General features: G+C 37.7%; 1 pseudogene; it reads left to right on the forward strand.

Moving 5' to 3' along the window:
* The first annotated feature begins 1451 nt into the window (after positions 1 to 1451).
* Positions 1452 to 2040, forward strand: LOC101322029 (mitochondrial import receptor subunit TOM6 homolog pseudogene; annotated as a pseudogene).
* The last annotated feature ends 13104 nt before the right edge of the window (positions 2041 to 15144 follow it).

Consider the following 15144-nt stretch of genomic DNA (forward strand, 5'->3'; position numbering starts at 1 on the left):
ATTAGATGACAGAAAAGAGCAGATCAGTGATCTGGAAGACAGAGTAGTCAAAATTACACAAGCTGAAGAGAAAAAAAAAGACAAAGGATTTTTTAAAAATGAGGATAGTTTAAGGAACATCAGAGACAACATAAAACATACTAACATTCACATTATGGGGGTCCCAGAAGAGAAAAGAGAGAAAGGGTAGAACATTTATTTTAAAAATCATGGTTGAAAACTTCCCTAATGTAGGGGAGCAAAGAGATATCCAGCTCCAGGAAACACAGAGAGTCCCAAACATGATGAACACAAGACACATCATAATTAAAACAGCACAAGGTAAAGATAAAAAGAAAATTTTAAAGGCAGCAAGAGAAAAACAACTAGCACATACAAGGGAACCTCCATAAGTACATCAGCTGAATTTTTAGCAGAAACTTCACAGGCCAGAAGGGAGTGGCATGACATATTTAAAGTGCTAAAAGGAAAAAACCTACAACCAAAAATACTTTACCTGGCAAGGTTATCATTCAGAATTGAAGGAGAGATAAAATGTTTTACAGACAAGTAAAACCAAAAGAGTTTATTACCACTATTCTGGCCCTACAAGAAAACGTTAAACGTTTTCTTTAAGTGGAAAAGAAAAGATCATAACTAGAAATACAAAAATATGCAAAAGAAATACTCTCACTGGTAAAGGCAAATATAAAGTAAAGGCAATAGATCAGCCACTTAAAAAACTATGATGAAGGTTAAAAGACAAACGTCGTGAAATCAACTACAACTACACTAAACAGTTAAGGGACACACAAAGTAAAAAGATGTAATATATGATGTCAAAAACATAAAAGGTGGAGGAGAAGTAAAAATTTACTACTTTTGGAATGCATTCAAACTGAAGCAACTATCAGCTTAAAACTATCTAGTATATATAGGTCAATATACATAAACCTCATGGTAACCACAAACAAAAAACCTACAATAGATACACAAAAAATAAAAAGAAACCCAAACTCAACACTAAAGAAAATCATCAAATCACAAGGGAAGAGACTAAAAGAAGAAGAAAGGAACAGAGAAGAACTACAAAAACAACTAGAAAACAGTTAACAAAATGGTAATAAGTACATACCTATCAATAATCACTTTAAATGGAAAAGGACTAAATGCTCCAATCAAAAGACAGGGTGGATAAAAAGATTTAAAAAAAAAACAAAAAACAAGACCCAGAACATTATGCTGACTACAAGAGATATGCTGACTACAAGAGACTCACTTCAGATCTAAAGATATACACAGACTGAAAGTGAAAGGATGGAAAAATATAGTCCATGTAAATAGAACAGAAAGAAAGCTGGAGTAGCTGTACTTACATCAGACAAAATAGACTTTAAAACAAAGACTGTAGCAAAAGACAAAGAGGGCATTACATAATGATAAAGGGGTCAATCCAAGAAGAGATATAACATTAATAAATATTGGCATTGGGGTGCTGCTATGGCTTCCAGTGGGGCCGGCGTGATCGCTGCGGGCTCGGTAAATGAAGCTCCCGAAATCCCAGACAATGTGGGAGACTGGCTTCGGGGCGTCTACTGCTTCGCCACCAATAGGAATGACTTCCGCAGGAACTTGATCCTCAATTTGGGACTCTTTGCTGCCGGAGTTTGGCTGGCCAGGAATTTGAGTGACATTGACCTAATGGCACCTCAGCCTGGGGTGTAGCCGTAAAGACACATGGAACCCCTGTGCTGTACTCGAACCTTCCAAAAACAGAGTCTCCGATCTGTGACCGTCACAAGACTTGCCCTGATGGCAGCTGAAGTTTGATTCAGATGGGCACCTTTCCTTCCCTGCTTGATTTCCTTTTCTTTGCTGAGTCCACTCAGAACACCCTTCTCTGGTCAGCAGGTAGGATTCAGCTAAAGTGTTGTCCTGTGTTCTGTAAAGTTCTGTATATAGTTCCAAAGTTTCTGCAGGGGATGATCTTTGCTCTTGTCCTGAGGAATATTCTAATGGTATTTTAACAAATAAAGACTGTACACAAAATAAATAAATAAATATTTATGCACCTAAGATAGGATCACCTAATATATAAAGCAAATACTAACAGACATAAAGGGAGAAATTGACAGTAATACAATAATAGTAGATAGATCATGGATAAATGGATAGATCAACCAGATAGAAAATCACTAAGGAAACATAGGCCTTAAACAACACATTAGATCAGAAGAACATAATAAATTTATACAGAACATTCCATCCAAAACGTAGAATACACATTCTTTTCAAATGCACATGGAACATTCTCCAAGATAGATCACATGCTAGGCCACAAAACAAGTCTCAATAAATTTTAAAAGACTGAATTCTTACCAAGCATCCTTTCCAACCACAACAATTTGAAACCAGAAATCAATTACAAGAAGAAAAATGGAAAAAACACAAACACTTGGAGGCTAAAAAAAAACCAACATGCTACTAAACAACCAATTCGTCAACAAAAAAACCAAAGAGGAAATCAAAAAATACCTTGAGAAAAATGAAATTGAAATATAATGTACAAAAATCTAAAGGACACAGCAAAAGAAATTCTAAGAGGGAAGTCTACAGCAACAGAGGCTTACCTCAAAAAATAAGAAAAATCTCAAATAAACAATCTAACATTACACCTAAAGGAACTAGGAAAAGAAAAAACAAAGTTAGTAGAAGGAAGGAAATACTAAAGATCAGAGCAGGAAGAAATGAAAAGGAGACTAAAAAAATTGAAAAGATCAGTGAAACTAGGAGCTTGTTCTTTGAAAAGATACACAGAATTGATAAATCTCTAGCCAGACTCATCAAGAAAAAAAAGTCCCAAATAAACAAAATCAGAAATGAAAGAGAAATTACTAATGATACTGCAGAATACAAATGATCATAAAAATTACTATGAACAATTATATGCCAACAAATTGCACAACCTAAAAGAAATGAGTAAGTTCCTAGAGATACATAATCTCTTAAGACTGAATCTGGAAGAATTAGAAAACCTGAACAGACCAATTATCAACAGTGAAACTGAATCAGTAATCAAAAGATTCCCAACAAAAAAAAAGGCCAGAACCAAACAGCTTCACAGGTGAAGTCTACCAAACATTTAAAGAAGAGTTAATACTATTCCCCCTCAATTTCAAAAAAAAATTGAAAGGAAGGAACACTCCTAAATTCTTCCTATAAGTGCAGCATTACCCTGTTACCAAAACCAGACAAAGACACTACAAAAAAATTATAGGCCTATATCACTAATGAACATAGATGCAAAGATCTTCAGCAACATACTAGCAAACTGAATACAACAATACATTAAAAGGATCATAAACCATGACCAAGTGGGATTTATCCCAGGGATCTAAGGATGGTTCAATATCCTCATATCAATCAGTGTGATACACCATACTAATAAGATGAAAGATAAAAATCATGTGATCATCTCAATAGATGCAGAAAAAACATGTGACAAAATACTATACTTCAATTTAAAAAAAGAAATGCAAAATGAAAAAGAAATTACTGAAAAACCAAAAAAAGGAAAAAATCTTGAGTTAAAAATAAAAATCTCCTTTCTTTTTCTCCCCTTCCTGACCATTGCTCTTTCCTTCCCTAAAACATTCTTCCACCAGTGTAACCATGAATTAATAGTTGGGTGGATATATTTTTCCCAAATCTTAAAATATAGTTTACAGGGGCTTCCCTGGTGATGCGGTGGTTAAGAATCCACCTGCCAACACAGGGGACACGGGTTTGAGCCCTGGTCCAGGAAGATCCCACATGCCACGAAGCAACTAAGCCCATTTGCCACAACTACTGAGCCTGTGCTCTAGAGCTTGTGAGCCACAGCTATTGAGCCCACATGCCACAACTCCTGAAGTCTGTGCTCCACAACAAGAGAAGCCACTGCAATGAGAAGCCCGCACACTGTAGCGAAGAGTAGCCCCTGCTTGCCACAACTAGAGAAAGCCTGTGCACAGCAACAAAGACCCAATGCAGCCAAAAATAAATAAATAAAAACAATTAAAATATATATATATATATATGTAGTTTACATTTAAAAGTAAAGATTTCTATCTCACAAACAATAGAAAATCTTTTGTTTTTTAAAGTTCCCTCTCAGTTGAAAACTGGCACAAAAGAGCAACACCAAACAGATAACTAAATGGGCGCACACACACACACACACACACACGTTTCTAGTAGTTTCCACAAATCACAAAGCACAGAATTTAAGGAAACCAGGACTGTCTTCTTAAAGATTTTGCCACCTCACCAAACCATTTTACTAAGTGTTATCAGAGAACGTTTGCTAAACAACATTGCACGCATCACATCAAAGTCAACCCTTGCTGAAGACCAGTGTTTCAGCCTGTTCTACAGGTCAGGGTGTGAAAGGCAATGGAAAGCAACCTTAAATAAGGGAAGGGAGATTGTATCAGCCTCATGTCTTTTTAATTTTTCTGCTTAGTTGTAAATATTATGTATGTGGTTCCTGTATTGAGGAAGAAATAAAAACTAGTGTTGCCTTGTATGCATTTTTAAAAATTCAGGAGTATGCCAAAAGAGGCTGATATATTAACTATTAGAAGAAGTTTTAGAATATGCGTACATGTATTATACAAAATGTGTATTACAGGCATTGTAAAGACTTTTTGGCAAATTTGTAGGTAATTTTTTGCTACCATTATAAATACTGCCCCAGAATTATTTCCAGTGCTTGATGTAAAATTCTGCCTGCAAAAAATACAGTCACCCAAGAGTTAAATAGATGACACCTCTTAAAACTTCGCAACCAAAAGGAGAGATGGTAAAAATTTCTGAATGTTATTTACTGAAGACCTTTGTGACACATTATTCCAAAAAAAATCATTTTTCAGAGAGAACATAGATGATTAATCTTGTAGGTTAATTCTTAGAAACTTTTCATAAATGCTTTTCTACATGAACACATTTTATGAACTTTCTAATTTAATTTATTAAGTCGAATTAAAAATTAAAGAACAGGGGACTTCCCTGGCAGTCCAGTGGTTAAGACTCCATGCTTCCAATGCAGCAGGCGCAGGTTTGATCCCTGGCCGGGGAACTAACATCCCACATGCCTCATGGTGTGGCAAAAAAAAAAAAAAAAAATTAAAGAACAGCTACAGTTCATAGGATTTACACAGAATTTTGCATATATCTATGTATTCATAAAGGGCAATGGATTTGTAGCTTAATGTAATAAATGTGAATAAATTAAGCTACAATTACATATTATTTTCTCTAATTTATGAATTTGATGTCTTACTGTTTTACGATTATGTATATAAATAAAGCAGTTTATTTAAAATATTAACTTGTAAGGGAAATATATCAGTTTACAAAGAACCTAAATTTAAAATGTATACTGTAGAGAGAAACCTGTAATATTGCATAATATGTTTTTATAAAAGAGTATGACTTCAGAAAATTGAAATCATCTCAAGTATCTTTTCCGACTGCAACACTATGAGACTAGATATCAATTACAGGAAAAAATCTGTAAAAGATACAAACACATGGAGGCTAAACAATATACTACTTAATAACCAAGAGATCACTGAAGAAATCAAACAGGAAATCAAAAAATACCTAGAAACAAATGACAATGAAAACACGACGACTCAAAACCTATGGGATGTGGCAAAAGCAGTTCTAAGAGGGAAGTTTATAGCAATACAATCCTACCTTAAGAAACAAGAAACATCTCAAATGAACAACCTAACCTTACACCTAAAGCAATTAGAGAAAGAAGAACAAAAAACCCCAAAGTTAGCAGAAGGAAAGAAATCATAAACATCAGATCAGAAATAAATGAAAAAGAAATGAAGGAAACAATAGCAAAGATCAATAAAACTAAAAGCTGGTTCTTTGACAAGATAAACAAAATTGCTAAACCATTAGCCAGACTCATCAAGAAAAAAAGGGAGAAGACTCAGATCAATAGAATTAGAAATGAAAAAGAAGTAACAACTGACACTGCAGAAATACAAAGGATCATGAGAGATAACTACAAGCAACTATATGTCAATAAAATGGACAACCTGGAAGAAATGGACACATTCTTAGAAATGCACAACCTTCTGAGACTGAACCAGGAAGAAATAGAAAATATGAACAGACCAATCACAAGCACTAAAATTGAAACTGTGATTTAAAATCTTCCAACAAACAATAGCCTAGGACCAGATGGCTTCACGGGCGAATTCTATCAAACATTTAGAGAAGAGCTAACACCTATCCTTCTCAAACTCTTCCAAACTATAGCAGAGGGAGGAACACTCCCAAACTCATTCTATGAGGCCACCATCACCCTGATACCAAAACCAGACAAAGATGTCACAAAGAAAGAAAACTACAGGCCAATATCACTGATGAACATAGACGCAAAAATCCCCCCAAAAATACTAGCAAACAGAATCCAACAGCACATTAAAAGAATCATACACCACGATCAAGTGGGGTTTATCCCAGGAATGCAAGGATTCTTTAATATACGCAAATCAATCAATGTGATACACCATATTAACAAATTGAAGGAAAAAAACCATATGATCATCTCAATAGATGCACAGAAAGCTTTCAACAAAATTCAACATCGATTTATTATAAAAACCCTTCAGAAAGTAGGCAGAGAGGGAAATTTCCTCAACATAATAAAGGCCACATATGACAAACGCACAGCCAACACCGTTCTCAATGGTGAAAAACTGAAACCATTTCCACTAAGATCAGGAACAAGATAAGGTTGTCCACTCTCACCACTATTATTCAACATATTTTTGGAAGTTTCAGCCACAGCAATCAGAGAAGAAAAAGAAAATAAAAGGAATCCAATTGGAAAAGAAGAAGTAAAGTTGTCACTGTTTGCAGATGACATGATACTATACATAGAGAATCCTAAAGAGGCTACCAGTAAAGTACTAGAGCTAATCAATGAATTTAGTCAAGTAGCAGGATACAAAATTAATGCACAGAAATCTCTTGCATTCCTATACACTAATGATGAAAAATCTGAAAGTGAAATTAAGAAAACACTACCATTTACCATTGCAACAAAAAGAATAAAATATCTAGGAATAAACCTACCTAAGGAGACAAAAGACCTGTATGCAGAAAATTATAAGACACTGATGAAAGAAATTAAAGATGATACAAATAGATGGAGAGATATACCATGTTCTTGGATGGGATGAATCAATGCTGTGAAAATGACTCTTCCAAAGCAGTCTACAGATTCAATGCAATCCCTATCAAACTACCAATGGCATTTTTCACAGAACTAGAACAAAAAATTGCACAATTTGTATGGAAACAAAAAAGACCCCGAATAGCCAAAGCGATCTTGAGAACGAAAAACGGAGCTGGAGGCATCAGGCTCCCTGACTTCAGACTCGACAAAGCTACAGTAATCAAGACAGTATGGTACTAGCACAAAAACAGAAATATAGATCAATGGAACAGGATAGAAAGCCCAGACATAAAACCACACACATATGGTCACCTTATCTTTGATAAAGGAGGCAAGAATATACAGTGGAGAAAAGACAGCCTCTTTGATAAGTGGTGCTGGGAAAACTGGACAGCTACATGTAAAAGTATGAAATTAGAACACTCCCTAACACCATACACAAAAATCAACTCAAAATGGATTAAAGACCTAAATGTAAGGCCATACACTACCAAACTCTTAGAGGAAAACATAGGCAGAACACTCTATGACATAAATCTCAGAAAGATCCTTTTTGACCCACCTCCTAGAGAAATGGAAATAAAAACAAAAATAAACAAATGGGACCTAATGAAACTTAAAAGCTTTTGCACAGCAAAGGAAACCATAAACAAGACCAAAAGACAACCCTCAGAATGGGAGAAAGTATTTGCAAATGAAGCAACTGACAAAGGATTAATCTCCAAAATTTACAAGCAGCTCATGCAGCTCAATATCAAAAAAACAAACAACCCAATCCAAAAATGGGCAGAAGACATAAATACACATTTCTTCAAAGAAGATATACAGGTTGCCAACAAACACATGAAAGAATGCTCAACATCATTAGAGAAATGCAAATCAAAACTACAATGAGATATCATCTCACACCGGTCAGAATGGCCATCATCAAAAAATCTACAAACAATAAATGCTGGAGAGGGTGTGGAGAAAAGGAAACCTTCTTGCACTGTTGGTGGGAATGTAAACTGATACAGCCACTATGGAGAACAGTATGGAGGTTCCTTAAAAAACTACAAATAGAACTACCATATGACCCAGCAATCCCACTACTGGGCATATACCCTGAGAAAACCATAATTCAAAAAGAGTCATGTACCAAAATGTTCATTGCAGCTCTATTTACAATAGCCAGGACATGGAAGCAACCTAAGTGTCCATCAACAGATGAATGGATAAAGAAGATGTGGCACATATATACAATGGAATATTACTCAGCCATAAAAAGAAATGAAATGGAGTTATTTGTAGTGAGGTGGATAGACCTAGAGTCTGTCATACAGAGTGAAGTAAGTCAGAAAGAGAGAAACAAATACTGTATGCTAACACATATATATGGAATCTAAGAAAAGACAAAAGGTCATGAAGAATCTAGGGGCAAGACAGGAATAAAGACACAGACCTACTAGAGAATCGACTTGAAGATATGGGGAGGGGGAAGGGTAAGCTGTGACAAAGTGGGAGAGTGGCATGGACATATATACAGTACCAAACGTAAAATAGATAGCTAGCGGGAAGCAGCCGCATAGCACAGGGAGATCAGCTTGGTGCTCTGTGACCACCTACAGGGGTGGAATACGGAGGGTGGGAGGGAGGGAGACGCAAGAGGGAAGAGATATGGGAACATATGTACATGTATAACTGATTCATTTTGTTATAAAGCAGAAACTAACACACCATTGTAAAGCAATTATACTCCAATAAAGATGTTTAAAAAAAAAAAGAGTATGACAACTTTAAACATGCAAGGAAAGTTTTCATTTGAGTAATTAAAATTCAAGGTCATCTTAAGACAGATTTCCATGGTAAAATCATAGTTGACCTGTTTTCACTTTGTATATATAGTAGCACAAAGTCTGTTTTCTCTTGTGCAGTTATATACTTAGCAGAGAACACACACACACACACATTTTCCACATTTATTTCTTTTTCTGCTAGTTTGGTTTGTACACAAACCAACTTGCAGTCCAACCACTAGTAGAGTTTTGTTGTAAGCAATGAAAAAAAACTCTACCACTTCAACAGTAAAGAAATTTGTTGGAAGGATATCGGTTAGCTTCCAAAATCAAAGATAGAGCTGATGAGCCATCCTGGTAAGGACAGATCCTAGAACAGTTCCAGGAATCTAGGTAGGAGGAATCCATGGACATCATCGTTAGAAAGCTTATTGGAATGAATCTGTGCTCGCCATTTTCTGTCTCAGAGCCACTCTGCTCAGGAACCAGTTCACAGGGAGAGAGTCTGATCTGCCTAACCAAGTTCACAAGGCCACACCTTGACTGGGGGGATCTGGATGTCTTCCCTGAAATTACCACAAAGAAGGCTGGCAGTTGGGAAGACATAGACCTCCAAAGGGAAATCGAGGTGTGGTTACCGGAAAGGGGACAAGATTCTGGGCAGGCAAAAGCAGTGCATGTTTTTAGATTCTAAAATGTAGGATACCATGACATTTATTTGTAATTGCTATATATGGCTTTGATCATTTGTAGTTAAAACATTCATGCGGGAGGATATTTTAACCAGCAAGGCTTTTTATTAAGAGTAATGAGTACGAGGGGCCTCCCTGGTGGCGCAGTGGTTAAGAATCCACCTGCCAGTGCAGGGAATATGGGTTCGAGCCCTGGTCTGGGAAGATCCCACATGCCGGGGAGCAACTAAGCCTGTGCCCCACAGCTACTGAGCCTGCACTCTGGAGCCCACGAGCCACAGCTACTGAGCCCAAGTGCCACAACTACTGAAGCCCGCATGCCTACAGCCCGTGCTTTGCAACGAGAGAAGCCACCGCAATGAGTAGCCCGCGCACCGCAACGAAGAGTAGCCCCTGCTCGCCACAACTAGAGAAAAGCCTGCGTGCAGCAACAAAGACACAGGGTAGCCAAAAATAAAATAAATAAAATAAATTTATATTAAAAAAAAAGAATAATGAATAATAAAAACAAGGACATTTCTTACTTATCCTATTTCCCTCCTCCATTCACTTGTTACTCCTCCGCTTTCAATGGAACATGCAAGCCTTATATGGAAAATCTCTTTGTGTGAATATGTATAGAGTACAAGCCAGGAGACCTAGACTGTATTTCCAGTTGTTTCTCTAATACACTAGGAGATCTTGGCTAGTTAAAACTTTTTTAGGTTTAATTTCTTCATTTGTAAAACAAAGGTATTAAGGTATAAGAAGTTCCAGAGACCATATTCATTCTGTGGTCAGACAGTGGCAGGCAGAGCTCTGTGCTACTGGTTCCTGCCACCCTTTCCCAGGGTCAGGCCACGCTACAGAGGAACCACGGCCCTGTGCTTACAATTCCTGGAGGTTGACAAGTGGTGGGAGACTCTCCAGCCTCTGCTGAGCAGTTGGGATGAGTCCACTCACTCATTCGTACCATCATTCAATCAATCAATCATTTGCCAAGCATCAGGCGATGCAGGTGAGAGCCACTGCTCTCAGGAAGCTCACAGATTCTGGTTCAAAGAATTCCTAAGGAAGAAACAAGATCTTGTGAATCTGAAGAAACCTACAGGAAAAAGAGAAAGAGTCATGTACAGACCAACCAAGCCTAATTATGCTAATTGTAGTAGTTGGGCACACGTAAGGGCTTATGGGAGCAAGGAGGGCTCCCTCTCCACTACAGGAGAGGGTTAGGGGCCAGGGATTATTCTGAGGGGACTGAAAAAAGAACTAGGAGTTTGGTTCATTCATTTATTCATTCATTCATTCAATCTTTAGGAGCACCTTTGTGAAGTCACTGTGTTAGGCAATGAAAATGGCCATGAGAATGAAAGACAAACAGTCTAGGAGATGGGAATGAGGGTGCCGGGAGGAGAGGAAAGAAAAGGGGTTTTAGACAGAAAAGTCAAAAAACGGTATACCTGCAGCTGTCACTATATAAAAGCAAAACAATACGAAATGGCTGACACTTAGTGATTGCGCTTTGCTAGGTACAATTTTAATTGCTTGCTGTGTATCAATTTATCTTTTAAACAGGCATTGTTATTATTCCTGTTTTACAGTTGAGAAAACGATAGAGCTGAAGCAATCTGCCCAGGGTAATGTTCTAAAAATGCAGCAGGTTTGGGATTTGAAGCCAGACAAGTTGGATTCTAGGGTCTGGGGTCTGGGCATTTAACCCCCTATGCTATACCACCTCTCTGCACATATGTAATAGCTGAGCAATCATCCAATACAAATGTAGTAGGGTTTGTCTGTTTTAGACCAATTCTTAATACTGAGGCAGTTTAGAAGAATAAATTAGTACCCATAGCTATAATATTCTTCTAAAAATTACACTATCATTTCCTTTATATTGCTTCTTTTTTTTTTTTACCCTAGGGCTAAATCTCCCCCAAATTCAGCCTTTATGACAGAATCTTTGGCCAGAAATGAACACTTGGCTAGAACTGAGAAAAATCTGATCTATTTGGATTTTCTTGGGTTAGCAAAAGGAAACTTCTTTTGAAAATTGAAAAGTGTGGTTATTTTGTTTGTATGAAAAATAGTGACTCTGGGTCATATGAATTCCTAAGTGAGAAACAAGATCTTGTGAATTTGAAGAAAACCTGAAGGAAAATACATCAATGTACAATTGTAGAACAACTGGTCACCTTTCCCCACTCAGATTTAAGCTGTACCATTATCATTAAGAGTTATATAATTTCGTATTCATTACAGGGTCTTTTGTTAGTACCACTTGTTTTTATAACAACTATGAATTTATATAAGTACGTTATCTGGAGATACATAGTCATGTGACTAATTTTGTTTTGGGTTTTGTTGGTTTTTAATTGGTAACAAAGAATTTAAGGACTAAAATCATCAAAAATTAAACAGCATGGCATGCACAATACCACATTAGTCATACAACACAAACAAGTTTGAGGGCTCGTGTAGGAGATAACTCTTTGGTCACAATAGAATAATGTTCTATTAAATAATGAAAATCTTCACTCTAAAGCCTAAACTTTTTCTCTCAGAATTCTTTCTAGACCCTCACAATCTGTAGATCTCTTTTCTTCCTCTGAACTTCAAAGATATTCACTCTCTCTTCAACCTATTTGGCCCTCATCGCACCCTGCCTGAATGGTAAATGACTGTTGTTTACGTATACATTGTTATTATCTTGCTGGAGTATAAAGTCTCCCAAGACAGGGACAGTGGTTCACATTTCTCTGCATCCTCTAGAACAATTGAGCACGTAGTAGGCGCTCAGTAAGTATGTATTAATAAGATATCTGATTAACTAGAATGTTACACTGGATAATTCAGGCTAAAAAATTTCATTCAAGAACACTATTTAAACGGCCTGGCGGTCTACATTAAATCAAATGGGTGACTTCAAAATTCCATTTCACATTATACACACATATCTGAATAAATGCATCAGGAAAGTCAGATTTAAATCAAACAATTGTCTTAGCTGTAAAAACAATGTTGACATATGAGCCTTATCTTCTATTTCCCTCATTTATTTTTTCTCAGCATTAATTCTACTCCCAGGAAAAGCCCAATGAGTGCTGTGTGATTTTTGAATGCACTCCTACATGACTACAGCTTTGCAAATGTTCTGTTTTATCATTACTTCCAAAAATGTAGTCTGATAGATTTCTACATCTCTTTTTCATACTCTATTTTTAAATAAATAATTTGAAACCAGAAAAAAAAATCAATTGTCCCCAGATAATGTAAGAAAGTAAAAACAAAGTATCTTTCCTGGTAAGTAAGCCACATTTTCTATATGTCACTAAACCCCACCCCTTCTCTTTCTTTTGGGACTTTATCCTGGTTTCTAGAGTTGTATGAATACAGCTGGTGGATCTAGAAGATTAAGTTTTGCCAATGGTACAAAGTTGAACAATTTCAAAGTTTCTCTGACATTTGGATGAAACTCCAAATGGTATTTTCATGTCATGCTCATAATAGTAGTTGCCCACACTCACCTTTTCACAAGTGACAAACACACTGGCTTTGATACAGAGTTTTCACCCTCCGGCTCTTTGCCAAGCTATGCATATGTATGGCAGACAGGAACTCTGGATGCTTTAGATCTGGTAAACAGATTTCAAATGCTTAGTTTATGTCACAATCCCCTTGGAAGTTTTGTAACGTTATGATAAAACAGAAACTCATACATGGCAAGACAATTGTCTTCTCAGGCATTTACATAAGGCAGCTCTCTGTCTAGCCCAACTATTCCACTTGCATCAAGTAAAAAACCCACAGTGAACACAGAGCTTGTTGTGCAGGGTTTTAGTAAGGGCCTGACCTTGTAGACACTGGGCTCACAGTCAAGCAGCGTCAGCCTTGGGCAAAGGCAGTGATCGTGCCAGGCCTTGTTGTCAGGCAGAGCTCAAGGCTTGGAACCTGATCTTCAACCCACCTGGTTCTGTGAAAAGAAGAACAATGATTAGCATTTTAAAATCAAAAATACTTCCAGTGTATGTCAGCTTGCTGGGCTTAAGTCACAAGTTACTACACAGCTATAAATAAGGCCCCAGTCACACCGATCAAGGTTGTTCCATGCTAGCAATTTCCCAATTTATTGACAATGAAAGACTCAAAATTTTGGTGCTCATGTATGCTTGGATGAAGGTACTCACTAAAGAAATAACCTCACATACATCTTAAACTTGCACAATGTTATATGCCAATTATATCTCAATACAAACATAAAAAAGAAACATTAAAAAATGAAATGACCTCACAAATTAATTGAATTCTGTAAGAAATGATTAAAATTTGATTTGTGGCTTGAAAAAAACTATACCCAGGCTCCAATAACACTAATAAGAAATTAGAGAAATTAAAGCATTTTAATTGTAAGATTATAAAGAACAATATATAATTTAAAGTAAACATGCATTTTATAATTGTGTTAGAAAACATGTCATAGCAAAAGACCCCAACATTTTAAATCAGTAAACTGATTTCTTTTTTAATTACTAAGTACCTATTTAATATTACAGCTGATATTCCTAATTCCTACTTCAAATACACTCTGAAACTTTGTTTTTAAGATATACAATTTGAAAAATAAAGACCATTTTATTTTTTTGTTTTGGCGGTACGCGGGCCTCTCACTGTTGTGGCCTCTCCCGTTGCGGAGCACAGGCTCCGGACGCGCAGGCCCAGCGGCCATGGCTCACGGGCCCAGCCGCTCCGCGGCATGTGGTATCTTCCCGGACCGGGGCACGAACCCGCATCCCCTGCATCGGCAGGCGGACTCTCAACCACTGCGCCACCAGGGAAGCCCTAAAGACCATTTTAGACAGCTCTATCGAGGCAAAGAAAAGAATACGGCCAGTGTTTTTCAATAGTCAGGCATCTTAAATTCTGGGGACCACTTTCAAATTTGCATCTCCATCTCATTTTAGAACCCCAGCCCCAAAGAGCCAACTGCTTCTCCAGGGTTCCACGTGGACTTCTCATGGGAATTTCAAACTCAGCAAGTCCCAGGTGAACTCCGTGTGCCTTCGCCCTACGCACCTGCTCGCAGTGTCTCAGGCGTAGCTTCTTCAGGTAAAAGGCACCACCAGCTGCTTAAGCCAGAAAACTGGACTGGTTCTGAGCTCCTCTTCATCTGTCTCGATGTCCACTCAGTCCCCAAAATCTGTCACCTGCACTCGCCAAATAGATCTTGCATCCATCCTCTTCCCCCGGCTCCCTTGGACTCCATCACCATCACCTTAGGGGCTCCGCTCACCTCTCCTGCCTCATCCCCCGCCGCTCCTTTGCGCGCCTTCTCAGGTGCAGCGCAAGCATGCGCAGAGCGTGCAGCGCAAGCATGCGCAGATCCCGCAGCGCGCAATCCTCTTCCCTTCCAGGCCTTAGCCCCGTGCTGTCCGCTTGTCCGGGAGCATCTTCACCCAGCCGCTGCTTACTCCTTCGG

This window comes from Tursiops truncatus, chromosome 12, assembly GCF_011762595.2.
Source record: "Tursiops truncatus isolate mTurTru1 chromosome 12, mTurTru1.mat.Y, whole genome shotgun sequence".
NCBI classification, from domain to species: domain Eukaryota; kingdom Metazoa; phylum Chordata; class Mammalia; order Artiodactyla; family Delphinidae; genus Tursiops; species Tursiops truncatus.